Source organism: Saimiri boliviensis, chromosome 10 (assembly GCF_048565385.1).
Source record: "Saimiri boliviensis isolate mSaiBol1 chromosome 10, mSaiBol1.pri, whole genome shotgun sequence".
In the NCBI taxonomy this organism is placed as follows: Eukaryota; Metazoa; Chordata; class Mammalia; order Primates; family Cebidae; genus Saimiri; species Saimiri boliviensis.
The window spans coordinates 89,679,455-89,706,655 of record NC_133458.1 but is presented as its reverse complement, the minus strand read 5'-3'; the positions used below and the strand labels follow the sequence as shown (position 1 = coordinate 89,706,655).

Genomic DNA, 27,201 nt, shown 5'->3' with positions numbered 1-27,201 from the left:
ATATATATATGTATATATATATATATATATATAGAGAGAGAGAGAGAGAGAGAGAGAGAGTCCACTTTAGTTTATATATGTATATATATAAAGAGAGGAAGAGAGAGCTCTTTATATATACATATATGTATGTATATATATGTATATGAGTGAGTGATTTATATATGTGTATATATGCATATTTATGTATATTTATATATATACACACATATACATAAATATATAATTATATATATAATATATATAAAGAGAATAGAGAACTCTTTATATATATGTATATATATGAGTGAGTCGTTTATTCATGTATGTGTGTGTGTGTGTGTGTGTGTGTGTATATTTCTCTCTAACCAAGAGAAACATATAGATAGAATGCTGTCTTTTAAAAATAGTCCTTTAGCAAGACAGATAATTAACTGAAAAAAAGCTACCCACTTATTTATTAATTACTTACTGATTTACATATATATATAAGAGTGAGTGCTGAAAGGGCAAAGGAGATAAATTAAAGCGTTTTCATTGGCTAAGTTTTGAAAAATCAAGAATCAAAAATGATTATTTGTATTATTTTAGGTTCAAAATGGTACTCAAAAGAAAAAAAATTAAAGTGTAAGAAAAAAGGTGGATATAAAACAAGAGAATGATGAAGACAAATAGATTTGTTCAAGTCTTACTAATGAAAGTAATTAGTAAATAAGTAATTAATAAATAAGTGGGTAGCTTTTTTCAATTAATTATCCATCTTGCTAAAGGACTATTTTAAAGAGGGAGCATTATATCTATATGACTCTCTTGGGTAGATATAAAATAAATCCATGTGAAAGATTTTACTTAACTCATTATTATCATTATTGAGACAGAGTCTTGCTCTGTCACCCAGACTGGAGTGCAGTGGCGCAATCTTGACTCACTGCAAACTCCATGTCCTAGGCTCAAGATTCTCGCCTCCCAAGTCGCTGGGACTACAGTCGTGTGCCACCATGCCAGGCTAACTTTTTGTATTTTTGGTAGTGATGGGGTTTCACCATGTTGGCCAGGCTGTTCTTGAACTCCTGGCTTCAAGAGATCTGCTTGCCTTGGCCTCCAAAAGTGCTGGGATTACAGGAGTGAGCTACCATACCTGGCCAGATTTTAATTAATTTATTAATTAATCAGGGAACCAGTGCTAAATTACTACTTGGTCAAAGGAGAATTTAAAGAATCACTTATATATAAGCAATAATGAATGCCAAGGTAAATTTACAAATAAATGCAAATGACTGTATCCACAAGGCAATAATCAAGTGCATTCCACTTTAGTTTGCTTTTGTGTGGACCAGGATCCATTGTTCTACTACTATCAGTTCACTACAACTTAAGAGAGTTATAAAATAGTTCGAAGACAGTGAAACCTAGAAAAGTATGCTAGACAGGCAGCCAATGATTTTTTGTTGTCTTTCAAAATCTTTTACAATTTTTCCCGACAGCCTGTTTATGAAGTATAGAAAGGTCTTTATTTCTGTGTCTGTGTACAGGCAAGAATAAACATAGGGAACATTAAAGAAGTAGGCATTGTTTCAAGAAAGAGAACAATTGATCAACATTAGTGGTTAAATGAAAGAGCCAGGAAAATGAAGGTTTCACAGTTAATCAGCAGACAGTAAACAATAGGTTCCAAGAATCTAAATGAGCCAGATATCCCAGAGGAATTAGCTACATAGAGTCAATCCCTTACCACCCAGGAGAAGATATTCCTACATCTTTGCTATGCAAAGTACTTGCATGGTTCAACAACTAGTAGCATTGGCATCTCTTAATCTCAAGCCCTACTCCAGCTCTACTAAACCAGAATATATATGTTAATAAGATTCTCAGGTGATTTGCATGCACCTTGAAGTTTGTATTACCCTAAACTAGATATACTACTTATTACTATGACATATTCATAAGACCGAAGTCTCCCTTTCTACCTTCAGGCCAGAGCATCATATTAGAGTGGCAGGACTATTGGTTAGGTACTGGCAGACGTAGAAAACATGAGATAAATTATCATTTTGTAAGGCCGGGCGCGGTGGCTCAAGCCTGTAATACCAGCACTTTGGGAGGCCGAGGCGGGTGGATCACGAGGTCAAGAGATCGAGACCATCCTGGTCAACATGGTGAAACCCCATCTCTACTAAAAATACAAAAAAAATTAGCTGGGCATGGTGGCGCGTGCCTGTAATCCCAGCTACTCAGGAGGCTGAGGCAGGAGAATTGCCTGAACCCAGGAGGCGGAGGTTGCGGTGAGCCGAGATCACGCCATTGCCCTCCAGCCTGGGTAAGAAGAGCGAAACTCTGTCTCAAAAAAAAAAAAAAGAAAAAAAGAAAAAAATTATCATTTTGTAGAGAGAAACCATGCACTGGAAAATTCAAATATATAGGAACAGCAATTAATTAGAAGCAAAAATGAGTTTAGTTTTAGTAGAGATGTAATTTAAGTGCTAGTAATTTGAGGTTGAATTATTTTGGGCTATGTGATCAGATTCCAAATCCAATGGAGAAACAATCATTTAACCATCCAAATTATGCAGTGCTGATAATCAGTATGTTGCACGTGTGCTTTGTCTCTAGTATAAGTTGTTTAAAACATTTACAAAAGACTGATATATTAAAGGTGTGATTTTTGAAGTCATTATTTAGCATATAATTAAAGAAGTTTATAATCAATGTTTGAATTTAAGTTGTTAGATCTGTGATTTGGTTTATCAGTGGTATGAATAATATATGAATATTTACAATAACTTTAATGTTTAAAAGAAATATTAATTGATTAATGTATCAGTCAGGTTTTTGCTGCAATATTGACATATGAAAAATTCCCAGATTACTTATTTTAGGTTCCTGACCTGCAATTGGACTGGGGAGGTTCTCTTTCATTCTGTGAGTTGAGTTTAGTATGATTTATATGCTTCTATTCTGGGACCAGTGGTTACCTAGGGTTATTCTCATGGCAGACGGCAGAAGTGTAAGGGAGGAGAATGGAAACATGATGGCTAAAAACTGACATGTTCTCTTTTTCGCCCACATTCCATTGCCTAAAGCAGGAGATGTGGTCAAGCTCAACATCAGAGAAGTAGAATGACTGGGCATGGGGGCTCCTGCCTGTTATCCCAGCACTTTGAAATGCCAAGGTGGGAGGATCGCTTGAGCCCATTAGTTCTAGATCAGCTTGGGCAACACAGGAAGACCCCATAACTAAAATAAATAAAAAATTGCCAGGTACAATGGCACATGTGTGTAGTCCCACCTAATTGGGAGACTGAGGTGGGAGGATCACTTAGCTTGGGAGGCTGAGGCTGCAGTGAGTATGATTGAGCCAGGCACTCCAGCTTAGGTGACAGAACAAGACCTTGTCTTGAAAACAAAACCAAAAGCAAAACCAAAAACAAAATAATCCAAAGAGTTAGAATGGTCTACCTACGGTGAACCATGCAAAGGTGGGGAGAGAAAGAACTGTGAGTAAATAATGTAATCTCTGACTCTTAATAAATCTACAAGATTAAAATATTGGATATATAAGTACATATAGTGATCATCCTTCATGTACAAAAGCCTCTCATAAATGACTTTATAGCAAAGTTCTGAGTCATGAAAGAATCTCTTTTGTGTGTAGTCAAATGTAATATAATGTGAAGTTATTATTTATTTGAATGTTTTTGTAGCAGGGTTGCAAAATTACTTACTCATGACACAGAATTTTGGAAGAGACTTAATTTCTTTATGTTGTTTATAGTTTATCTGATCTTGTGACGTGGTAGGTGGTGGGAAAGAAAAACAAAACCAAAAAACACAGATTAATCTGGTTTAAAATGTATTGTGATCCAGTCATTTAAACCACCTCTTACGTAGTTCTCAGGTTCTCAGGCTTCTCACATTTTCACTCCTTCATCACCTTCTTACCTGGAAGTCCATGGTGGGGCAAGAGGGGGCATAGTTTATTGTATTCTTTTGATATAGTGCGGGAAGAGGAGTCTCTATGGCCTTAATCTTGGTTCTTGAGTGTGCACTGATTAGTACTTATTGAAGTTCACCCAAGTTTTGGCATTAGACTGCAATGGCTCCTAAAGTTGTCTATTTTTTCCTGGTTTAGTCAAGGCCTAGTCACCCGCTTCCTTGTTGGCTTGGTCTACCTTCAGCTCTCTCTGGCTATAGACCCTTCTGAATCTCCTCCTTATCCAGCTCCCAGTCAGGCTGTTCATCCTAAAGACTTTTGCTGTGGGATCATCTATCCCAGTGCCTCAGGAGGCCCCGTGGCAGGCTTGTGGCTCTCCACTCTGTGTCCATTTTACATAGGTACTAATGTAGGCTTTGGAGTGCACATTTGGATCTCTCTCTCTTTTTCTCTCTCTCAAGGACCTTAGCACTGTGGTCTTCTAATCATGCCAGGAAATCTCATGTTGAGGTGAAAGACACTTGGCAGAGCTGACCTGGAATCTCAAACGGACAAAATGACCACCTGGGAGCACAAGTTTGTCACCGGCCACCTTTCCCTTCCTGTTTCCTCTTTTCCTGCTCGCCATCCCCTGGACAACAAGAGGAAGGTTTTCTTTTGCTTCTCTTTTCTCACATTCCTGTTTCTACCACAGAGTGGGAAGCTTCTTGGCAAATGTCATCGGCAAAAGAGGAAATCTCTATGACTTGGATTGCCAAGTCTGGCTCCTAACATGTTAAGTAGGAGTCAAAGAGATGTGGAAGATCTTCTCTTTCACCATAACAGTTGTCTCATTACAAAATCCTACTTTACATGCCAGAAGCTGACTGTTGCCTCTTTTATTCCTAATTACTACCCTCCCACAGAAACACACAGACAGATGCTTTGAACTCTTTAAACAGAAGATCGTGACTAGGAAAAACAAAAGAGAAAGGCCTGTGAATTTTTTAAAACACTGCTGCTGACACTTTACATTTGTCAGGGTGCAAGTTGAATAGCATTTCAGAAAATCAGATTTGTTTCCATCTTTAGATGAATAACCTTCTTCTTTTTTTTTTTTTAAGATGGGGTTTCACCATGTTGGTCAGTCTGGTCTTGAACTCCCAACCTCAGGTGATCCACCCACCTTGGCCCCCAAAGTGCTTGGATTACAGGTGTGAGCCACCATGCCCGGCCCGATCAATAACCTTCTTAAGGCAACATGGTGGAGAGCAATTTGAGACATACCTGGAAGCCATGGAGTTTATGTTTTTATATATTTGTGGGAGTTGTTGGGCAGCCAGGGGTGATGAGAATTATTCAAGGATAGGAAAGAGAAATGAATTTATCATCATCACATTACCTATCATTATGGGCCTAGGCAATAGGAATCCTTGTCCTGTTTATCATCCACCCTTCATTGCTGATCAAAAGATTTGCATTGCCATGATTCCTGTGCTCTCTCTCTGTGGTGAGACCATGGGATATACAGCTTTAGGAAAATAAACTGCCATTCTGGCATTCAGCCTCTCAGAAGGAAATACATCTGTTCTACTAGTCCTCTGGGAAAATTAGGATCTTGATTAAGAATACTCTTCTAATCAGAGCCCTAATTCACAATGTTAAGGCTACTTTTGATTTTCAGGGCTTTCCTGAAATGGAAACCATGTTATCCACATCATTCAGCTTATAAAATCCTACCAAGAATAGAGTTTTGTAGAATTTTTGGTAGGAGATTTCAAACCAATCTCTACCTCCATCAGGATTTGCTAAAATCTGGAAGATCAGCTGATTTGTCCAATGAGAGGGAAAGGTCATATCTACTGCTTCTATTCTCTTATTGTCCTGGCACCTGGGGTTGGCAGATATACCTTGATAACAAAACACTCAGATAGCATCATGCCTTGTGGAGTGATAGGCTGAGAGTTACAGCCTTTTTGGTAGAAGACATTATTTCTTTTCTCTCTCTCCCTGGACCTTTAAAGTCTTTTTAAAACTCAGAATCATATTGATATAAACTTAATGGGACAATCTAGACTCTTAGATTGATTATCCAGTCAAGAGGAGAGCTGCAGATATTTTAGAACCATTCTAGGCAAAGACAGAAACAGCATTCTAGAGACTGCTTCCATATTACTCACTGCTCTCAGAAATATTAGCTTACCTGGCATGAGCATTAGGCTAGTGAAACTAAGGTTGCATGTTCGCACCTCCAGGCTGCAGTCATCTTGATGCTGTTTTATGAACTTATATGAGTATCTCAACCCTAACAAGCTGCTTTTGGTCACAAGGAAATCAAACAAGTGACTGAAATGATGTCTCATGTTCATGTCTTACTGATCTCCTAGATCCTTACTCAACCTATGAACCTGGGAGACCCTAATTGTATCATGGCTTCAGGGTCTCAAGATTTTCAATTTTTGTTGCAAAGCTTGTCAAATTCAGTCACTGCTTACAGGTCTCCAAGGTTGAATATTCTGATATATCTGAACAGAGATCCCTACTGGTTCTTGATTCCAGGCACCAAATTTAGATGGATTCAGAGATTCCTCAGACCCCAGGAAGAGCCTCAAGAAAATTTAATATTTTTAATATATAAAAGAGTGATCTTCCTCATTTGGATGGAGGGTGGGCACGGTTCTTGAAAGAGCCGTTTAAGAATCTGTGAGAGAAAGCCAGGCACAGTGACTCATGCCTGTAATCCCAGCACTTTAGGAGGCTGAGGCAGGAGGATTGCATGGGCCCAGGAGTTGGAGGTTGCAGTTGGCCATAACTGTGCCCCTCCAACAAGAGATATTAATTTTACAACATTGCCTAATACTATAATGTACTTTGAGAACAGGATATTAAATCAACTTTTCCCTGTTGTCTCAGAGTTTTGGCAGAGGTTTCAAAGGGCAAAAATAATACAATAGGTATTAGCTATTCTCCCATCCTAAAGAAAAGATTGGCCACCTTGGACTGGCCACATTTATTCTGCTGTCATCTGCCCATGACCCACTCCCAGGTTATCTCAGAGGATGGAAAACATTCACATTTCAAGAGATACAGAAAGATGGGCAGTGTATTAGTTCTTGCATTGCTATAAAGAACTACCTTAGACTGGGTAATTTATAAAAATAAAAGAGGTTTAATTGACTCAAAGTTCCACAGACTGTACAGGAAGCATAGCTGGGGAGGCCTCAGGAAACTTATAATCGTGGCAGAAGGTGAAGGGGAAGCAAGCATGTCTTACATGATCAGAAAAGGAAAAAGAAGCTAAGCAGGAAGGTGCTACACACTTTTAAACAAACAGGTCTCGTGAGAACTCACTCAGTATCATAAGAACAGCAAGGGAGAAAGTCTGCCCCCATGATCCAATTGCCTCTCACCAGGCCCCTCCTCCAACACTGGGAATTACAAATGGATGTGAGATTTGGGTGAGGACACAAACCCAAACTGTGTCAGGCAGGTTGCTGTCCATTTCTTCTCCTTCTCTCCAAGGAAGTGGAATTCAAAGGGGAGAGACTTCACTTACTTAAAATTTATCTAAAGCCAGTGAAATAGGCTGCAATGGAGCCATTTGGAGAACTTGCGTTGGAGGGACACAAAGACTGACATTTGACACATGCCCAGGAAGTCTGCAGTTCAGAGGCTGTATCCAAGTCTGACAGAGTAGAAAGCATTTCAGCAGGTCAAGAACACAGGCATATTTTCCCTAGGCCAGGGTAAATCTGATTAAACCTGGGTGTGGGTTGCATCATTGTTTTGAAATGGGCCATGGTCAAGTGGGCCTCCTGATAAAGATGAGGCAACCACAACAGGGAGAAGTTGCAGGTGCACTTTCAGATGCAGAGTGGAGGCAGTGCAGTCTGAGGGGACAGAGGCAGAAAGACGGACAGGCAAGGGGTAGGGCTTCACCCAGTATCCCAAAAGGGGTATCCCAGAGAGAAGGAATACATATTTGGAAACTATTACACCCAGACCACAACTGTAGTGCTCAAGTGGGATTGCTTTGTCCTTATGCTTCTCTCTTGTCCCAAACCTATAAGGGGTTCTGACTGCAGCCAGCAGGCGTGGGAAGGGATTGCTGGAGACAGAGAGAAGAAACTGATGCAGCACCCCTGCTACATCCACCTAAGCAGAAAGGAGGGGAGATGTTTTCAGTTGGATCAGAGTTTAGAATTTTGATATTTTACTGAACTAAATTATTTGAGAACTGACCAAAGAAAATATTCCCTTATTACCAGAGAATGGCATCTCCTTTTCCTTTTTTTTCATATGCATGAGTAAGTTTTGGATATATGACAACATAATGCTAATATGTTAAATTATGTATTCTTCATTTCTTCATAAATAACATTTTTATAGAGAGCCTTAAAAACTCTCCTAACTCCAATAATCAATTATTTTTATTATAAAACCTAATGGATGGTGCTGTGAATTAATTAGAAAGATTTTGATTGCAAATAACAGAATACCTAAATATGACTTAAATAGTAAGGGTCTATTGTCTTACATTAAAAAGAACTATCGATGTGGGAGATTCCAGAAGGGTTAATGATGCTTGAGCTGCCAGCCAATTATGCTGAAATTCTCTTGGCTTCTTCTCATGTCAACAAGATAGCTGCCACCATTCTAAACATTACACCTTCAATCTGACAACACCAGCAAAAGGAAAGGATTTTCTTCTCATATGAGTCTCCATTTCATCAGGGAAAAAAAAATCTGGCTGGGCATGATGGCTCATGCCTGTAATCCTAGCATTTTGTGAGGCCAATGCAGGCAGATCACTTGAGGTCAGGAGTTCAAGATCAGACTGGCCAACATAGTGAAACCCCATCTCTATTAAAAATATAAAAAATTAGCCGGGTGTGATGGTGTGCACCTGTAATCCCAGCTACTTGGGAGGCTGAGTCAGGAGAATTGCTTGAACCCAGGAGGCAGAGGTTGCAGTGAGCCAAGATTATACCATTTCACTCCAGCCCAGGTGACAGTGCAACACTCCATCTCAAAAACAAACAAACAAACAAACAACAACCAAAAACTATTTTGCAGTCTTTGGCAGATTGCCTTGTAATTAATTCACCTTCATTGAGTCACATTCTCATCCTTAAATCAATGACTAGTAAAAGGAAAAGAGAATACTGTGATTGGCTTAGACCAATTATAATTCATTCCCAGAGGCAGAATCTCCCTTTCTCAGCATATCAGTGCCTGGTACTTTAACAAATTTGACAGTCTAATAGCAATGGAAAAGGGAGGAATGGCAGTTGCACTCCCAACTGCAGAAGTCTATGCCAAAGGCTTCTAACAGTGGAACTGTGTGGACTGAGTCACAGTGCTGACTCACTGCGCTTATGTTTTGAAGATCCTCCTTAATAACAAATGCCTCTGTCATCTCTGCCCCAAGGCCTAATGTGAAAAGTCGGATTAGAGTTTTCAATTGAGAGAAATGACTTTTCAATTGAGAGAAATAACTAACATTCTTTGGTACATGGTGTATCATTGTTCCATATTATTTCTACTTTGCTTCAAGTATTTTTGAAGAAAGAATAATGTATTATTTTTCATAGGAATAGAAATGTGATTAACTCCCTTTGAATATAGCACACAATTATATAACACAAAATGGTAAGCACTCTTATCATTGTGTTTTCTGCTTTTTGGTGTAACATTAATACAGTTATATATGATGATGATGATGATGATGATGATGATGATGATGATGATGATGATATTTACCTCGTGTTGAATGGTGCCAGCCACTGGGCTGAGAATATTTATACACACATGCACACATATATGTTTTCCAGTTCTCATAGGGCTTTTTATTTTTTAACTTTTCTTTTAGGTTTGTGGGTACATGTGAAAGTTTGTTATGTAGATAAATAAATAATATTATGTCTGCAACAATGTCCCTTCCCCCTGTTATCATTTCCTCCTATTTTGGTAGGTGTCACTTTGGTACCAAGTGACTTATTAAAATCAAGTTGATGCTGCATTGAGTATAGCAACTCAGACTCCCCTTCTTCCAAGACAAGTAGACCTCCGGTTAGGCTCAAATAATGTGTGGTCAAAGAATTGTCAAAAGTAAAACATTTAGTACTGAAAAGAAGTGAGAAACATTAGGGTGATGGCAATCATTTACTAGGTATTTTATCTTTTGAATTTCTCAACAAAGGACTCTAGCTATCTGAATAGGAGGCAAAGATGTGTGACTATTTCCTGGTGCTTATGATAACTTGAAGCAAAGGCACTGTTGCTGTAATGAACTGGGGCAATCTCCTGAGTGTCCTGCTTTTTCTTCTTCCAAAATTACTTCTCCTCCCTATCCTCAATAGGTATATCAGATTATATTTAATTTCTTTAGGGTCTTGTTCTTAGCCAAATACCATAAAAGAGAGAAATCTGACAAATGAACTCACCCAAAGGTGTTAGTAACCTCCTTAACTGCAATTTATAGTGACTGATGGAAAAAAACTGCAATTTATCAAATAAGATTAAAAAATGAATTTGTTTCTTTTTTCTTTCTTTTTTTTTTTTTTTTTTTTTTGAGACAGAGTCTTGCTCTGTTACCCAGGCTGGAGTACAATGGTGCAATTTCAGCTCACTGCAACCTCCACCTGTCAGGGTAAAGTGATTCCCCTGCCTCAGCCTCCCAAGTAGCTGGGGTTACAGGCTCCCACCACCACACCTGGCTAATTTTTCTATTTTGAGTAGAGATGGGGTTTCACCATATTGGCCAGGCTGGTCTTGAACTCCTGACCTCAGGTGATCCACTTTCCTTGACCTCCCAAAGTACTGGGATTACAGGCCTAAGCCACCGCGCTCAGCCAAGAAATGCATTTCTAATAAGAGTTTAGGCTGGTAGAGATTTTAGGGTTAGGAGACACATGCAAGGCCCCTTTTAGGTCACATTGTCTGCTGTCTTGGTCAGAAAGGTCCTGGAAGCCCTGGTGGATTAGGCTTTAGTATATGCACCAAGTTACAACCTGAGCAAGGCAAGTACAACGTAGGTCTCCAATGGTGGGGGGACAAAGATTCACTTCCTTTAGTTTTTCTTTTTTTATTTCTTTTTTTCTTCATGTGGGGCAGAGTCTTTTCCTTAGACACAAACCAAGCACATTGAATTGCATCAGACAAAAAAAATATATTTTAAGCTGAATAATAGGGACAGTTATGGCTATAATCTTGTCCTACAATTATTATTACTATTTTTTCTGATGGCTAATGTTAGGCCTACTCAGTAGTGCTCAGTAGTGAAAACAGGAAGTTGTTTTGTGAAATTTTTATTATCACAGACTTAAACTCCAAACAACTCAGATCAAAAGATAAACTGCTCTCCTGAAATCACTCAAGCGATTGCCCAAATGTCCACTTCCCTTTGAGCTTTATAGAGATGGCCTAAAAATACTTTAGCATTGGTAGGAATCAGGGGTTCAGATGAGTACTTTTAGGGATCATGATTTGCTAGGCTGCCATTCTGTTCTGGGATAAAATGGTATTCAATTTTAGAGCCTAAGAGTTTTTACAACTTAACTGACAAACCAAAAGCAATTTTCAGTTTTTCACCAGGATCTGGGGACTAGAATTCCCTACCACACTATTAAACATTTCTTGGCAGCAGCTCTCAGGATGTGGATGACGGCTCTTGGCAGAAGCTATAATAGAATCGTCCTTCTTCCTTCTATCACTCTAGCAATTCACAGTTGATTTATAGTACTTTCTGGGAGAGGCAATTCTCAGTCCTAAGGGACATCAAAATGAAAAGCACATCAAATGAAGTATTTAATTTCATCAACCCTAGGATTAAGTAAAAAGTCTTTTTCTCCTTTGGACTCATAATAGAAAAATAGCCTTCTGTTAGAGAGACTTGATTATGTGAGCACTTATAAAATAAATCCCTGTCATAGATTACATGTCATTTAAAATTGTAACAGAGAAAAGCATTTAAATGTAAACATGGTTGTTGATGAAAAGAGTCAAACTATAAAATATTTTAAAAGATTTATTCTGAGCCATTGTGAGGGACCATGGGTCATGACACAGCCCTAAGGAGGTCATGAGTACCTGTGTCTAAGGTGGTTGGGGTCCATCTTAGTTTTATATATTTTATGGAGGCATGAGAAATCAATCAAATACATTTAAGAAATACATTGGTTTCATTCAGAAAGGTGGGACAACTCAAAGAGGGAGCTTCCAGCCTCTCAGTAAATTTAAATATTTTCTAGTTGATAATTGGTTGAGTTTATCTGAAGAATTGGGATCAACAGAAAGACAATGGTCAGGGTAAAGGATTGTGGAGAGCAACTTGTATTGTGCAGAGGAAGCCCTCAGATAGCGGACTTCAGAAAGAGCAGGTTGTAAAATCTTTCTTATTGGACTTAAGAGAGTGCCTGGCTCTTAGTCAATTACTCCTGGATCTGGGAAGAGAAGAAGGAAAACAAAGGGGAAAGGGGCTTCTCTATAGAATGTGAATTCTTCCCACAGGAGGCTTTGCAGAGCAATTTCGAGATATTGCAAGGAAATATATTTTGGGGTTAAATATTTTGATCTTCTTCCTTGTCTTAATAGTGTTATGCCAGAGTCAGATTTCAAAGTAACCCACGATATGTAGGGCTAAATAACACCCATCTGATAAGAATTTATGGTTTGTAGGGCATGGCTCCCCAGAACCCTTAGGTAGGAATTTGGGCAAGATAAAAAACTGGAGCTTAGTCTTCATGGTCAATTCATTCTTTTTGGGCTGACATGCATTTTTTAAAAAAGTAACAAATAGAGAGATACGTTCATCAGTTTGCTCCTTTCTGCCTGTGGATGCTGCCGAAGAAACATCGTTAAAGTCTCTCTTCTCCCTGCGATCATGTCTAATTCTGAGTCTCCTAAAGAGCCGTAACAGCTGAGGAAGCTTTTCATTGGAGAGTTGAGCTTTGAAACAACCGATGAGAGCCTGAGGAGCCATTTTGAGCAATCGGGAACGCTCACAGACTGTGTGGTAATGAGAGGTCCAAACACCAAGTGCTCCAGGGACTCTGGGTTCGTCACATATGCAATTGTGGAGGAGGTGGATGCAGCCGTGAATGCAAGGCCACACAAAGTGGATGGAAGAGTTGTGGAACCAAAGAAAGCTGTCTCAAAAGAAGATTCTCAAAGACCAGGTGCCCACTTAACTATGAAAAAAATATTCATCGATGGCATTAAAGAAGACACTGAAGAACATCACCTAAGAGATTATTGTGAACAGTATAGAAAAATTGAAGTGATTGAAATCATGACTGACCGAGGCAGTGGCAAGAAAAGGGGCTTCGCCTTTGTCACCTTTGACGACCATGACTCCGTGGATAAGATTATCATTCAGAAGTACCATACTGTGAATGGCCACAACTGTGAAGTTAGGAAAGCCCTGTCAAAGCAAGAGATGGATAGTGCTTCATCTGGCCAAAGAGGTCGAAGTGGTTCTGGAAACTTTGATGGTGGTCACGGAGGTGGTTTTGGTGGGAATGACAACTTTGGTTGTGGAGGAAACTTCAGTGGTCGTGGTGGCTTTGGTGGCAGCCATGGTGGTGGTGGATATGGTGGTAGTGGGGACAGCTATAATGGATTTGGTAATGATGGAGGCAATTTTGGAGGTGGTGGAAGCTACAATGATTTTGGCAGTTACAACAATCAGTCTTCAAATTTTGGACCCATGAAGGGAGGAAACTTTGGAGGCAGAAGCTCTGGTGGCCAGTGAAACCAAGGTGGCCATGGCGGTTCCAGTAGCAGTAGTAGCCATGGCAGTGGCAGAAGATTTTAATTAGGAAACAAAGCTTAGCAGGAGAGGCGAGCCAGAGAAGTAACAGGGAAGCTACAGGTTACAACAGATTCGTGAACCCAGCGAAGCACAATGGTGGCAGGGCCTAGCTGCTACAAAGAAGACATGATTTAAACAAATACTCATGTGTATGGGCAAAAAACTCGAGGGCTGTATTTGTGACCAATTGTATAACAGGTTATTTTAGTTTCTTTTCTGTGGAAAGTGTAAAGCATTCCAACAAAGGGTTTTAATGAAGATTTTTCTTTCTTCCTTTTTTTTTTTTTTTTTTTGCACCCATGCTGTTGTTTGCTAAATGTAATAGTCTGATCGTGACGCTGAATAAATGTCTTTAAAAAAAAGGAACAAATAGATCCTAAAATATATCTCAAAACAATAGAAGGCTTATTTCTCTATTTTTTAAATGAATGGACTATGTTTTAAAGCGGTTTTAGATTTGTAGGAAATTGAATGGAAGGTACAGAGAGTTCTTGTATATCCCACTTTGCAGGCTCCTAGGCCCACTCCCTATCTTCCTCTTCCTTATGATTTCCCCTGCTATTCACATCTTTCATTTGTTATGCAGTACATTTGTTACAATTGATGAGCTGATGTGGACACATTATTATTAACCAAAGTCCATAGTTTACATTGGGATTCACTCTTTGTGTTATATATCTACCAGTAAATGTATGACACATCTCTACCATTACTATCATACAGAATAGTTTTACTGCCCTAATCATCTCTTATGCTCCCTGTCGTCGTCTCTCCCCCTCCTCAAATTCCTGGCAGCTACTGACCTTTTTCTGTCTTCACTGTTTTATCTTTTCCAGAATGTCATATCCAGAATCATACAGCATATAGTCTTTTCAGACTGGCTTCTTTCACTTAGCAATATGCATGTAAGTTTCTTTCATATCTTTTCATGACGTGATAGCTTACTTTTCATTTTATTGCTGAATAATGTTTCATCATATGGATGTACCACAGTTTGTGTATTCATTCACTTATTGAAGGACATCTTGGTTTCTTCTGAGGACTGGCAATTATGAATAAACCCGATATAAACATTTGTCTGCAGATTTTTATGTGGATGTTTTCAACTCATTTGAATAAATACCAAAGAGCATGTCACTCCATCAGATAGTAAGATGGGTAAAATTTTATAAGAATTACCAAAGTGTCTTCCAAAGTATCTGGACCATTTTGTATTCCTGCCAGCAGTGAATAAAAGTTCCTTTGGCTCCACGAAATCCTCACGAGCATTTGGTAGTGTTAACGTTTTGAATTCTAGGCATTCTAATATGTATGTCTTAGTTTCTTACTGTTGTTTTATTGATTTTATGCACTTCAAAGTGTATTAAAACATATTTCTACCTCCTGTATCCAAGTTTCTGAACCTTGAGTTGATAGATGGAATTCATTCAGGACCTTTATGAAGTTGTGTTTAAAATTGTGTGTGATTTTCTAGATGAGTGGAGCTTATTTTTCTCATTAGAATTTAAAAGAGGCCGGGCGCGGTGGCTCACGCCTGTAATCCCAGCAGTTTGGAAGGCCAAGGCGGGCGGATCATGAGGTCAAGAAATCGAGACCATCCTGGTCTATATGGTGAAACCCCGTCTCTACTAAAAATACAAAAATTAGCTGGGCGTGGTGGCGCATGCCTGTAGTCCCAGCTCGGGAGGCTAAGGCAGAAGAATTGCTTGAACCCAGGAGGCGGAGGTTGCGGTGAGCCGAGATCGCGCCATTGCACTCCAGCCTGGGTAACAAGAGCGAAACTCCATCTCAAAAAAAAAAAAAAAAAAAAAAATTTAAAAGAGATTTATCACTCACAAAGTACCTTAGTTTTAGACAATTTTATTATTATTTTAATATAAATCGCTTTTAACAGTATTGTTCCAATTTAGATTCCATGCTGTTTGAGAAGTTAGACCATAGGCAATTACACGTATAATTCAACAGATTACTGGGGAATCCTTAATGTAACAATCACAATATTAGACATTGGAGATACAGAGCTCAAGAAAATATGGCATCTGTTCTTGGGAAATTCACACTCCTGTGATTTCTGTTATCAGCCAATAATCAAAGAGGAAGACCAAAGGCTGCCCTGTCACTTTGAAGATTACTTCTGGATGCTCAGTCCTGGTTGTGCCAGTAGATGTCATTATAGTGTAGGACAGCTAACCTGATCAGTCAACGTGAAGGCATGGAAGTCAGAAATCGCTCTCTTTTTGATGCATGATGTACATTTTAAAAAGCATCATGTAGATTTTTTTCTTACTGACACAGACACAGAGCTGCCATGAGTATAAAATTATAGTTGTTTAAAAATTAGAGGATATTTTGAAGCCTAACTAAAAATATTTCTGCAAAAGAATATGCATAGCCAACAATATTATAATTTAACATACAATGTTTTAAGCTGGCAATTTGAAACTTCTAAGCTTTAAGCATGATTTTAAAGGTAATTGAAGCATTCACATTAAACGAAAAGCCCAACAACAACCATTACTTATGTTTGTTAGCACCTGGCATTTCTCTTATAAAACCCAAAGACAAATTGAATACTTCTAGTAAGAGTGAAATATTTAAATTTTAGCCTCTATGACATATATGTTTTCTGTCTGTTCTGAAACAAGAAGAATTTTGTGTAAGAAAAAGCTGAACTAAAAATCAAAAGTCTTGGTTTAATTTTTAAAGTGCTTATTAATTAATTAAATAAACTATGCTCATACCCAATATTTTTTATGCCTTGTATTAATATTGGGAATACAAAGATGAATATGTCATGTGTTCTTTCCACAAAGAGATTATATTCTAGTGTGAGAGACTTTTTTTTTTTTTTTTTTTAAACAAGATAGGGCCTTGCTCCGTCGCCGAGGCTGGAGTGCAGTAGTGCATAGTGTTGCAGCCTCAATCTCCTGAGTTCATGCAATCCTCCTACCTCAGCCTCCTGAGTCGCTGGGACTATTGGCACATGCCACCATATCCAACTAGTTTAAAAAATTTCTGTACATAAGAAGTTTTACTATGTTGCCAAGCCTAGTCTCAAACTCCTGAGCTCAAGCAGTTCTCCTGATTTGGCCTCCCAAAATGCTGCGATTACAGGTGTGAACCACCACGCCCTGCTGAATTTTCTTTTGAAACGAAAATTTGAGTAGCAATTGGATAGACTCAAACTCAATTACATTTAATTTGGGTTTTTTGGACTAGTCCCAAACCATTAAAGACCAATGAGATAAACTAATATACATTATGCTGGGGCATAGAAATTTTTCTTTATGCCAAAGAGCGAATGTCCTGGATCTAATCACTCAATGAGAATGTCTAGCTTACTTTTTGGCATCTATATCCCAAAGGGAGTTTGTCAATGCAAATTCCTTTTCAGATAGAAAGTCACTGTGAAGATGTCTTTTGTTTTTAAATGTTCACACCAATTAAGTGGGTGAAAATTGAAAAGCTGACTAATTTGTACTGGGAAGGTTGGCATGGGAAACTCATATTATGAGGCCAGCATTACCTTAAGATTGAAATCAGGCGAAATAAATTACAGGGAAAAAAATGCAGACTAATATCCTACTTAAACATAGATCCCAAAATTCTCAGGAAAATATTAGCAAGTTAGATGCAGCAATGTATAAAAAGGATAATGCATCATGACTAAGTGGGATTAATTGTAGGAAGGCAAGGTGGCTCAATATTTAAATCTAAATCAATGTAATTCATCATATTAATAGATGAAAAAAGCAAAATTATAGGATAATCATCAAGAGATGCAGAAGCAGCACTTAATAAAATTCAATATTCATTCATGATAAAAACTGTAAGCAAACATCCTCAACTTAATGAAGGACATTTATGAAAATCCTATGGCTGACATCATTCTTAAGGGTTGTCTGGTTTGTGATACGGTTTGCCTGTGTTCCCACCCAAATCTCATCTTCAATTCCCATGTGTTGTGGGGAGGGACCCAGTGGGAGGTAATTGAATCATGGGGGCAGCTCTTTCTCCTGTTGTTCTCGTGATAGCGAATAAGTCTCATGACATCCCATGGTATTATAAGGGGGAGATTTTCTGCACGAGCTCTCTTTTTGCCTGCTACCATCCATGTAAGACATGACGTGTTTCTTCTTGCCTTCTACAGTGATTGTGAGGTCTCCCCAGCTATGTGGAACTGTAAGTCCATTAAGCCTCTTTTTCTTCCCAGTCTTGGGTATGTCTTTATCAGCAGTGTGAAAATAGACTAATACAGTAAATTAGTACCAGAAGTGGGGTGCTGCTGAAAAGATACTCAAAAATGTGGAAGCAACTTTGGAACTGGATAACAGGCAGAGGTTGGAACAGTATGGAGGGCTGAGAAGAAGACAGGAAAATGTGGGAAAGTTGGAAACTTCCTAAAGACTTGTTGAATGGCTTTGACAAAAATGCTGATAGTGATGTGAACAATAAGGTCCAAGCTGAGGTGGCCTCAGATGGAGATGAGGAACTTGTTGGGGACTGAAGCAAAGGTGATTCTTGTTATGTTTTAACAAAGAGACTGATGGCATTTTCTTCCTGTCCTAGAGATTGGTGGAACTTTGAACTCGAGACAGATGATTAAGGTATCTGGCAGAAGAAATTTCTATGCAGCATTCAAGATGTGACTTGGGTGCTGTTAAAGGCATTCAGTTTTATAAAAGAAGGGGGCATTGAAGTTTGAAAAATTTGCAGCCTGATAATGCAATAGAAAAGAAAATACCTTTTCTGTCTGCTTTTCTTTCCCTTTTCTATTTGCCAGATCTGATATCTGGCAAAGGCATTCTTTCTTGTTTGCAGATTTTCTGAGGAGAAAGTCAAGCTGGCTATAGAAATCTGCATAAGTAACAAGGAGCCAAATGCTAATCCTGAAGACCATGGGGAAAATATCTCCATGGCATGTCAGAGGTCTTCATGGCAGCCCCTCCTATTACAGGCCTGGAAGTCTAGGAGGAAAAAGTGGTTTTGTGGGCCAGGCCCAGGGTCTTTGTGCTGTGTATAGCCTAGGGACTTGTTGCCTTGCAACCCAGCTTCTCCAGACATGAGTAAAAGGGGCAAAAGTACAGCTTGGGCCATGGCTTCAGAGGGTGCAAGCCTTGGCAGCTTCCTCATGGTAGCAATTGAGTAGCAGTTGGATAGACTCAGACTCAATTACATTTAATGTGTGTGTGGTTTTTTTTTTGACTAGTCCCAAACCATTAAAGACCAATGAGATAAATGAATATACGTTATGCTGAGGCATAGAGGGTACACAGAAGTAAAGAACTGAGGTTTGGGAATCTCTGCCTAGATTTCAGAGGATGTATGGAAATGCCTGGATGTCCAGGCAGAAGTTTGCTGGAAAGGTAGGGTGCTCACAGAGAACCTCTGCTAGAGCAGTGCAGAAGGGAAATGTGACGTTGGAGCTTCCACACAGAGTTCCTACTGGGACACTGTATAGTGGCGCTACAAGAAGAGGGCCACCATCTTCTAGACCCCAGAATGGTAGATCCACCCCAGCTTGCAGTGTTTGCCTGGAAAAGCCACGGATACTGAACACCATCTTGTGAAAGCAGCCAGGAAGAAGGCTGTACCCTGCAAAGCCACAGAGGCAGAGCTGACCTAGACTATGGGAACCCACCTCTGGCCTCAGCATGACCTGGATGTGAGACATAGAGTCAAAGGAGATCATTTTGGAGTTTTAAGATTTGACTGCCCTGCTGGATTTTATACTTGCATGGGGCCTGTAGCCCTTTTGTTTTGGCCAATTTCTCCCATTTGGAACAGGCTGTATTTACCCAATGCCTGTACCTCCATTGTATCAAGGAAGTAACTAACTTGTTTTTTATTTTATTGGCTCATAGGCAGAAGGGACTTTCCTTGTCTCAGACAAGAGATTGGACTACGAACTTTTCAGTTACTGCTGAAGTGAGCTAGTCCCAACTTTGGGGGACAGTTGGGAAGGCATGATTGGTTTTGAAATGTGAGGATATGAGACTTGGGAGGGGACAGGGACAGAATGATATGGTTTAGCTTTGTTCCCACCCAAATCTCATCTTGAATTCCCACATGTTGTGGGAGGGACACAGAGGGAGGTAATTGAATCATGGGACAGGTCTTTCTTGTGCTGTTTGCATGATAGCAAATGAGTCTTATGAGATCTGATGGTATCATAAAAGGTCATTTTTTTGCACAAGCTCTCTTTTTGCCTGCTGCCATCTATGTAAGACATGACTTGCTTCTTCTTGCCATTCACCATGACTGTGAGGCCTCCCTAGCCACATGGAACTGTAAGTCCTTGAAACCTTTTTCTTTCCAGTCTTGGGTATGTTTTTATCAGCAGCATGAAAATGGACTAATACAGTCTGCCATAACAGAATACCATAGATTGAGTAGTTTAAACAATAGACATTTATTTCTCACGGTTCTGGAGTCTAGGAAGTCCAAGATCAAGGTCCCAGCAGAGCTGGTGTCTGGCAAAGGCATTCTTTCTTGCTTGTAGATGGGTGTCTTCTCATTGAATTTTCACATGGCCAAGAGAATGGTGAAAGACTAAGTGCTTTCCCCTAAGCTCAGAAATAAGTAAAAATTATCTACGCTCACCACTGCTATCACCTTATCAGAGGTCACAGACTGTGAAGGAAAGAAAAAGAAAAGAAAAGAAAAGACAAAGAGAGTTAAAAGGAAGAAATAAAACTGTCTCTATTTATAGATGAGATAATTTGTAACATAGAAAATCCCAAAAGAATATGCAAAATGGCAACTGCAACTTATAAGGGAGTTTAGCCAGGTTGTGAGATACAAGCTCAATATTCATAAATCAATTGTATTTATATAGATTCATAGTGAAAAATTGGAAATTGAAATGTAAAAATCACTTTGCAAAAGAACTCAAATTATTAAATACTTAGGCATAAATGTAACAAAATATGTGCAAATGTGCAAATTTTATGTGCTGAAAACTAAAATAGTGATGATAGAATCCCAATCTTTAAAAAAAGAAGTATCTGTGTTCATGGATTGGAAGACTCAATATTGTTATGGTGCCAGTTATTCCCAAATTGATTATAGATTCAGTGCAATCCTAGTGAAAATTTTAGCAGACTTTTTCTTTAATAGACACCAGCAAACATACCCTACATTTATATGGGAAAGCAAAAGATAGTCAAAACAATTCTGCAAAAGAAAAAAGTGGGAAGACTCACACTGCTAACTAATTTCAAATCTTACAAGCCACAATAATCAAGCCAGTATGGTATTGGTGAAAGGATAGACACAGATTAATAGAGCGGATAAGAGCAGGAGCTGTCAAATTGTGGCCTCTAGGACTAATCTCACTTGCTGTCTGTTTCTGTAAATAATACTTTATTGAAATAAAATAATACTTTGTTAAAATGCAGCCATGCTCACTTATTTCCATGTTGTCTATGGCTGCTGTTGTACTATAATGGTAGAATTAAGTAATAGTGACAGAGACTGTATGGTCTGCAAAGCCTAAAATCTTTCTTATTTTTCCCTTTACAGAAAAAGTTGGTGAACACTTCAAATAGAATCCAGACATAGAACAACACATACATGCTTAATTGACTTTTTTTTTTCTCTTGAGACAGAATTTCACTCTGGTTGTCCAGGCTAGAGTACAGTGGCACAATCTTGGCTCACTGCAGCCTCTGCCTTCCAGGTTCAAGCGGTTCTCTTGCCTCAGCCTTCTGAGTAGCTGAGATTAGAGGCACACACAACCATGTCTGGCTAAGTTTTGTATTTTCAGTAGTGTTGGGGTTTCACCATGTTGGTCAGGCTGGTCTAAATCTCCTGACCTCAGGTGATCCACCCAACTCGGCCTCCCAAAGTGCTGGGATTACAGGCTTGAGCCACTGTGCCCTGCCTGTTAAGTGACTGACAAATGTGCAGACATAATTCAATGTAGAAAGGATAGGCTTTTTAAAAATACGCTGGAACAATTAAACATATGTGTGCAAAAATATGAACCTCGGTGCATACCTCACACTATTCAAAACTTAAGTCAAAATGGATCTGAGCCCTAAGTGTAAAATCTAAAACTACAAAACTTCTAGAAGAAAACGCACATGAAAATCTTTGTGAGTGGCCAGGCACTGGTGGTGGCTCACGCCTGTAATCCTAGCACTTTGGGAGGCCAAGTTGGGTTGATCAGGAGGTCAAGAGATTGAGACCCTCCTGGCCAACATGGTGAAACCCCATCTCTACTAAAAATACAAAAATTAGCCAGGTGTGGTGGCATGCGCCTGTAGTCCCAGCTACTCGGGAGGCTGAGGCGGAAGGATCACTTGAACCCAGGAGGTGGAGGTTGCAGTGAGCTGAGACTGCACCACTGTGCTCTAGCCTGGAGACATCTCAGAAGAAAAAGAAATATTTGTGAGCTTGCGTTAGGCAGAAATTTCTTAGCATCCCAAAAGCACAAACTAGAAAAAAAAAAGTAGACAAATTGAAGTTAATCAAAGTAAAAAACAGCTACTCTTCAAAGGACACTGTTAAGAAAATGAAAGAGAAGCCACAGTCTGAAAGAAATATTTGTAAAACACTGTATAATAAAAGACTCATATCTTAATATGTAAATAACTCAATAATTAGAAAACAGGCAGGGCACAGTGGCTCACACCTGTAATCCCAGCACTTTGAGAAGCCAAGGTGAGCAGATCACTTAAGCTCAGGAGTTCCAGACCAGCTTGGGCAACATGGCAAAACCCTGTGCCTACAAAAAAAATACAACAATTAGCTGGGTGTGGTGGCACATGCCTGTGGTACCAGCTCCTTGGGAGGCTGAGGCAGGAGAATCGCTTGAGGCTGAAAGGTGGAGGTTGTAGTGAGCTGAGATGGCACCACTGGACTCCAACCTGGGTGACAAAGTGAGACCTTGTCAAGAAAGAGAAAGAGAGAGAGAGAGGAAGAAAGAAAGAAAGAGAGGGAGGGAGGGAGAGAAAGAGAAAGGGAGGGAGGAAAAAAAAGAAAAAGGCAGAAACAAAGGCAGGAAGGAAGGAGGGAGGGAGAGAGGGAAGGAGGGAAGGAAAGCGGGAAGGAAGAAAGAAAAGAAAAGAAAGCAAGCAGCCTGAGTGACAGCCTGAGATGAACGAAAGAAAGGAAGAAAAAGCAAGAAAGGAAGGAAGAAAGAGAAAAGGAAGGAAGGAAAGAAAAAGAAGGCAGCCAAGCCCATTGAAAAAAATGGACAACATATTTGAACATTTTATGAAACACAAATGCCACATCAACAATGAAAAGATTAATTAGTCATCAGAGAAATGAAAATCAAAACCACAAAGAGATATCACTACACATCCTTTAGTGCTGATGAGTATGCTGTGCTAATGGAACTCTCATACATTTTGGAGTGGGATGTAACAATAGAGCGACTTCGAAAAACAGTGTGACTATTTCTTATAAGGTTAAACATATTATATAACCCAAATCATCTTTTAGATTTTTACCTGAAAGAAATAAAAACATATTCAAAGAGCTATACATAAGTATTTAAAACAGCTGCTGGGCATGGTGGCTCATGCCTGTAATCCTAGAACTTTGGGAGGCCGAGGTGGGTGGATCACCTGAGGTCAGGAGTTCAAGACCAGCCTGGCCAACATGGTGAAACCCAATCTTTAAACAAATTAAAAAATAAAAATAAAAACAAAATAGTTTTCACCAAAAAACTGCAAACAACCTAAATATTCATTAGCTTGTGATGGGATAAACCAACTGTGGTACATCCATACTGTGTACAGGTAGATTCCACATGATAGAATTTCATATAGTGCTGTACTGCTAAGTGGTAAAATTAGTCAGGAGTGGTGGTGTGCACCTGTATCCCAGCTACTTGGGAGGCTGAGGCACAAGAATAGCTTGAACCTGAGAGGTGGAGGTTGCAGTGAGCATGAGCCGAGATGGCACAACTGCACTTCAGCCTGGGTGACAGAGCAAGACTGTCTCAGAACACACACACACACACACACACACACACACACACACACACACAATCTAGATTCCATTCTCTTTCCCAGCCAGGGACATGTGATCGATCTATCTATCTATCTATCTATCTATCTATCTATCTATCTATCATCTATCAATCTATCTATGTCGCCCCGGCTGGAGTGCATATATATATTTGCTACTTCTCATTCAAGTACAAAACAAAATGGAAGTAGAGACCTCTCAGACAGTGTCCAATTTATGCCTGAACTGTTTCACTGGTGAGATAATGGTTACCTTAGAAATGAGCTAAATAGAAAGTTGTTTCCTTTTGTGTTTGGAAAAATTGTCTTGTTGCCTAGGAAGACACATTCTAACCTCAGGCTCTCAGTGAAAGGTTACCACCTCTTCCTCTTTGTTAGTTTATTTCAATTCTGCTTTGAGATTTCCACTGAAATCTGAAGACATGTTATTCCAAATTTGTTTGAAATGCCTGTATCTTTAATAGCTTCTACAATTATAACAGTAGTTATGAAGTGTCTATTATGCACCAGACACTGTGCTATGTGATTTAGTGATGTGATTTCTTTTCTTTTAATTCCCCAGATCCGTATGAGATACAAGTTAGCCTGGTCATTTTGAAGATAAGAAGTAGAAGTTTGGTTAGATTAACAATCTTGCTCCAGGTCTCCTAACCATTTAGCAGAAAAACCAGTATTTACATATTAGGTCTTCATGACTCCAAAGACCTTGAAATGTCGATAGTCACATTGTCACAGAGTCACAAATAAAAAAATAAAAATTTTAATGAAAAAACTTAAATATAAACCAAAGGGAAGGGAATAGTGTAATAAATCCCCACATATGTCAGTCAGTTTCTGCAATTATTTAACTCATAGCCAATCTTGTTTCAGCTTTGCCTTCTACTATTTCCTCCTTCCTTCCCCTACTATTAAATTATTTTGTAGCAAATCCTAGACATTGTATCATTTTATTTGTAATATTTCTGTATGTAGCTTTAAAAGATAAATATTCTTTTTAAAATTCCACTAACCTGAATACTAATATTGCACCAAAAGAAGTCGGCAATAAATTCCTTAATATCATCAAATATGCAGTGTTCATATTTTCCTGGTTGTCTTATACATTCTTTTTACAGTTGGTTGTTTGAATTAGGATAGTTAGAGCTAATGTTTTACTTGAGGCACATTGTTTAAATTAGTTAAAACCTCATTTCAGTTCAATCTGTTTATTATTGTATCCACATGCATAAGAACTAGGGAGAACTCAATGAAAAATTTTTAATGAATTACTGAATCAGTGAGTGACCAGCTGGTCTCTATTTCTGATGTAGACCAGGGCAGACAAGGCTGGTAGTCAATCCCATTGGTGATCTGAGTGAAATAAATCATCACATTGATTCCTTAACCAATGTGCAAAGTTTCACAACGTTTGATTGACTATGACACACTGGATTATTGTGGCTTCCTTGGCTAATTGAGATCAGCAGGGCCTCCCTTTTAGGGACCTGTGGACCACCCCACAAGCATACAATTTTTTTAAAAAAAACCTTGAGTTCCTTCAAAAAAATTTCAGGCATCTACCTATCCCTAAAAAGTAAACAAACAATAAACAAAAATAATAACAACAGCTTAAAACAGTAGCCCCCAAAATAAAAATCACAGGATGTTTCTCTATAAAATAAATAAATAAATAAATGTAACAACTTAACGTATGTCTCTGAGCCATTTTCAGAAACCCAGACCCCCACCAAACAAATCCACTGGCACATAAATCTCAAATTAAATAAAACAAAAAGAAAAAAAAAAAAAAAAAACAAGGACAAGGACTAAACTCTGACCACTATTGTTTGTTCTAAATTTCTTCCTCAGGGCCCTATAAAAAGTCATACCCGTGAGCCAGAGCTAACATTCTTTTGTGTTGACACAAAGTTGTAAACAGACCTTCTCTTCCTTAACGAATTGCAAATCAGAAAATCTTTAAATCTACCTAGGACCTGTAAGCTCCCACGTCAAGACGGTCTATCCTTTTTAGGCCAAACCAATATGTAATCTTCAGATACTGATTTACAATTTTTGCCTATAACTTCTGCTTTCCTAAAATATAACCTGCCTTTAAAAATCCTGACTTGAGGCCAGCACAGTGGCTAACACTTGTAATCCCAGCACTTTGAGAGACTGAAGCAGGCAGATCAGGAGGCAGGCAGATCAGAACAAGGTCAGGAGTTTGAGACCAGCCTGACCAACATGGTGACCCTGTCTTTACTAAAAATACAAAAATTAGCCGCACATGGTGGTATGCCTGTAATGCCAGCTACTCAGGAGGCTGGGACAGAAGAATCACTTGAACCTGGGAGACAGAGGTTACACTGAGCCAAGACCATGCCATTCCACTCCAGCCTGGGTGAAAAAGTGAGACTCCATCTCAAAAAATAAATAAATAAAAATAAAAATAAATAAGAGCTGCCTATATTTAGTTTCTACACAACACTAAATCATGCAAATCAAGTAAAAATTTATTTAATGGTGCTCAAGTTTTTGAAGTAGATAATGCTTGTCTCTAATTCATTCTCTCTCTCTTTACTTCTTTCCCAGCTCCCTTGTAGCTGGGGTCCATGTTTCCCTGTCTTCCTAGAGTTCTCTACTAGAACACTTATTTATGACTGGTCTGACTCCAAATTCACACCTTCTCCAAAATTGGTCATTCTCTACCTCACCCTCCAACCAAAACCCCTTTCGCTCAGGACAAGCTAATGTGGAGGAAAGCTTATAGGATCTGGAGTCCAAAGAGTGGGGGGTAGAATCTCTTCTTTACCTCTGTGTGACCTTGATCAAGTTGGTTAACTTCTCTAAGCATCAGTTTACTGAGTTGTAAAATAATAAAATTACCCACGGGGTTGTTAAGAAGCATAGAAGCATTTATGCATCCTGCAGCTTTTTTTTTTTTTTTTTTTTTTTTTTTTTGAGACGAGTCTCACTGTTGCTCAGGCTGGAGTGCAGTGGCACTGTTTCAGCTCACTGCAACCTCTGCCTCTTGGGTTCAAACAATTCTCCTGCCTCAGCCTCAGGAGTAGCTGGGATTATAAGCACCCACCACCACACCTGGCTAATTTTTGTATTTTTAGTAGTGATCGGGTTTCACCATGTTGGCCGGATTAGTCTTGAACTCCTGACCTCAGGTGATCCACCCACTTTGGCCTCCCAAAGTGCTGGGATTACAGGCCACCTCGATGGCCGCATTCTGCAACTTTTAGCCACCTGCCTCCAAGCTCTCTTTTGTAATGAATCACGAAGATGAGTCAGGGTTCCAGACCCTGAAGAGGGACCCAGTAGATAAAAAAGACTAGTGGTGGAGCCTCAGAGGTGGCCAGAGAGGCAACCAGCTATCAGATAGCATTTTCCTTTTTTGCTTCATTTTCAACAAATACCAAGATTCATTTGTCAACTGCCTACAACCACTTCCCAAAATCACCAAAGCAAAGTTGTCAAAACTGTTCCCTCACTCCACACACTCCTTTCAGGCCATAGGTTGCCCTTTT

At 39.2% G+C, this 27,201-nt stretch overlaps 1 protein-coding gene and 1 pseudogene across 1 annotated transcript in view; both read left to right on the top strand.

Annotated features, from left to right (window-relative positions):
- Nucleotides 1-27,201, top strand: part of HYCC1 (hyccin PI4KA lipid kinase complex subunit 1) — a 136,815-nt gene that overhangs the window by 19,024 nt on the left and 90,590 nt on the right. The window lies entirely within an intron of this gene.
- On the top strand, nt 194-26,583 carry LOC141580111 (heterogeneous nuclear ribonucleoprotein A1-like; annotated as a pseudogene).